Source organism: Phalangium opilio, unplaced genomic scaffold (assembly GCF_054372755.1).
Source record: "Phalangium opilio isolate 3A_F unplaced genomic scaffold, DU_Popi_V2 ptg000500l_1, whole genome shotgun sequence".
NCBI classification, from domain to species: domain Eukaryota; kingdom Metazoa; phylum Arthropoda; class Arachnida; order Opiliones; family Phalangiidae; genus Phalangium; species Phalangium opilio.
The window spans coordinates 960001-962500 of record NW_028324238.1 but is presented as its reverse complement, the minus strand read 5'-3'; the positions used below and the strand labels follow the sequence as shown (position 1 = coordinate 962500).

The 2500-nt window shown below is 43.3% G+C and overlaps 8 non-coding genes across 8 annotated transcripts in view; all 8 read right to left on the bottom strand.

The window, feature by feature from the left end:
• Positions 1-174: 174 nt before the first annotated feature.
• On the bottom strand, positions 175-247 carry TRNAF-GAA (transfer RNA phenylalanine (anticodon GAA)). Its single transcript has one exon. It is a non-coding gene; the product is annotated as a tRNA-Phe (tRNA).
• A 78-nt stretch (positions 248-325) lies between these two features.
• On the bottom strand, positions 326-398 carry TRNAF-GAA (transfer RNA phenylalanine (anticodon GAA)). The gene has a single exon. It is a non-coding gene; the product is annotated as a tRNA-Phe (tRNA).
• Positions 399-476: 78 nt separating this feature from the next.
• Positions 477-549, bottom strand: TRNAF-GAA (transfer RNA phenylalanine (anticodon GAA)). Its single transcript has one exon. It is a non-coding gene; the product is annotated as a tRNA-Phe (tRNA).
• Positions 550-626: 77 nt separating this feature from the next.
• On the bottom strand, positions 627-699 carry TRNAF-GAA (transfer RNA phenylalanine (anticodon GAA)). The gene has a single exon. It is a non-coding gene; the product is annotated as a tRNA-Phe (tRNA).
• A 1131-nt stretch (positions 700-1830) lies between these two features.
• On the bottom strand, positions 1831-1903 carry TRNAF-GAA (transfer RNA phenylalanine (anticodon GAA)). The gene has a single exon. It is a non-coding gene; the product is annotated as a tRNA-Phe (tRNA).
• Positions 1904-1981: 78 nt separating this feature from the next.
• TRNAF-GAA (transfer RNA phenylalanine (anticodon GAA)) lies at positions 1982-2054 on the bottom strand. The gene has a single exon. It is a non-coding gene; the product is annotated as a tRNA-Phe (tRNA).
• Positions 2055-2281: 227 nt separating this feature from the next.
• On the bottom strand, positions 2282-2354 carry TRNAF-GAA (transfer RNA phenylalanine (anticodon GAA)). Its single transcript has one exon. It is a non-coding gene; the product is annotated as a tRNA-Phe (tRNA).
• A 78-nt stretch (positions 2355-2432) lies between these two features.
• The window catches only part of TRNAF-GAA (transfer RNA phenylalanine (anticodon GAA)), a 73-nt gene continuing 5 nt past the window's right edge, over positions 2433-2500 (bottom strand). The window contains exon 1 of the tRNA in view: positions 2433-2500. This exon is cut by the window's right edge and continues 5 nt beyond it. This is a non-coding gene — a tRNA (tRNA-Phe).

Sequence of the window (2500 nt, the reverse complement as noted above, 5' to 3'; positions counted from 1 at the left end):
ACACGATCCAAAAAGATTTCATACTGCCGAAACCCGGGAACGAACCAGGGACCTTTAAGTCTTCAGTCTAACGCTCTCCCAACTGAGCTATTTCGGCTCTTGTTCATGCAACCAGGGAAACTTTCCTTTGGAAATAATTTACTTTAAGATACACGACCCAAAAAGATTTCATATTGCCGAAACCCGGGATCGAACCAGGGACCTTCAGATCTTCAGTCTAACGCTCTCCCAACTGAGCTATTTCGGCTCTTTTTCACGCAACCAGGGAAACTTTGCATAGGAGAACAATTTACTTTAATGTATACGACCCAAAAGCCTTTCTTGTTGCCGAAACCCGGGATCGAACCAGGAACCTTTAGATCTTCAGTCTAACGCTCTTCCAACTGAGCTATTTCGGCTCTTTTTCCTGCAACTAGGGAAACTTTGCTTAGGAAAACAGTTTACTTTAATGTATACGACCCAAAAGCATTTCTTGTTGCCGAAACCCGGAATCGAACCAGGGACCTTTAGATCTTCAGTCTAACGCTCTCCCAACTGAGCTATTTCGGCTCTTTTCACGCAACCAGGGAAACTTTACTTGGGGAAACAGTTTGCTTTAATGTATACGAACCAAAAGCCTTTCTTGTTGCCGAAACCCGGGATCGAACCAGGGACCTTTAGATTTTCAGTCTAACGCTCTCCCAACTGAGCTATTTCGGCTCTTTTTCTTGCAACCAGGGAAACTTTGCATAGGAAAACAGTTTACTTTAATGTATACGACCCAAGAGCCTTTCTTGTTGCCGAAACCCGGGATCGAACCAGGAAACTTTAGATCTTCAGTCTAACGCTCTTCCAACTGAGCTATTTCGGCTCTTTTCCCTGCAACTAGGGAAACTTTGCATAGGAAAACAGTTTACTTTAATGTATACGACCCAAAAGCCTTTCTTGTTGCCGAAATCCGGGATTGAACCAGGGACCTTTAGATCTTCAGTCTAACGCTCTCCCAACTGAGCTATTTCGGCTCTCTTTCATGCAAACAGGGAAACTTTACTGAAGCAAATAATTTACTTAAAGATACACGACCCAAAAGCCACTCGTGTTGCCGAAACCCGGGATCGAACCAGGGACCTATAGATCTTCAGTCTAACACGCTCCCAACTGAGCTATTTCGGCTCTCTCTCGTGCAAACAGGGAAGCTTTCATTTGGAAATAATTTGCTTTAAGATACACGATCCAAAAAGATTTCATATTGCCGAAACCCGGGATCTAACCAGGGACCTATAGATCTTCAGTCTAAAGCTCTCCCAACAGAGATATTTCGGCTCTTTTTCACGCAACCAGAAAACTTTGCATAGGAAAACAGTTTAAGTTTATGTATACGACCCAAAAGCCTTTCTTGTTGCCGTAATCCGGGATCGAACCAGGGACCTTTAGATCTTCAGTCTAACGCTCTCCCAAATGAGCTATTTCGGCTCTTTTTCACGCAACCAGGGAAACTTTGCATAGGAAAACAGTTTACTTGAATGTATACGACCCAAAAGCCTTTCTTGTTGCCGAAACCCGGGCTCGAACCAGGGACCTTTAGAACTTCAGCCTAACGCTCTCCCAACTGAGCTATTTCGGCTCTTTTTCATGCAACCAGGAAACTTTCCTTTGGAAATAATTTACTTTAAGATACACGATCCAAAAAGATTTCATATTGCCGAAACCCGGGATCGAACCATGGACCTTTAGATTTTCAGTCTAACGCTCTCCAAACTGAGCTATTTCGGCTCTCTTTCATGCAAACAGGGAAACTTTACTAAAGCAAATAATTTACTTTAAGATACACGATCCAAAAACATTTCATAGTGCCGAAACCCGGGATCGAACCAGGGACCTTTAGATCTTCAGTCTAACGCTCTCCCAACTGAGCTATTTCGGCTCTTTTTCACGCAAACAGGGAAACTTTGCATAGGAAAACAGTTTACTTTAATGTATACGACCCGAAAGCCTTTCTTGTTGCCGAAACCCGGGATCGAACCAGGGACCTTTAGATCTTCAGTCTAACGCTCTCTCAACTGAGCTATTTCGGCTCTTTCTCATGCATACAGGAAAACTTTCCTTTGGAAATAATTTACTTTAAGATACACGATCCAAAAAGATTTCATACTGCCGAAACCCGGGAACGAACCAGGGACCTTTAAGTCTTCAGTCTAACGCTCTCCCAACTGAGCTATTTCGGCTCTTGTTCATGCAACCAGGGAAACTTTCCTTTGGAAATAATTTACTTTAAGATACACGACCCAAAAAGATTTCATATTGCCGAAACCCGGGATCGAACCAGGGACCTTCAGATCTTCAGTCTAACGCTCTCCCAACTGAGCTATTTCGGCTCTTTTTCACGCAACCAGGGAAACTTTGCATAGGAAAACAGTTTACTTTAATGTATACGACCCAAAAGCCTTTCTTGTTGCCGAAACCCGGGATCGAACCAGGAACCTTTAGATCTTCAGTCTAACGCTCTTCCAACTGAGCTATT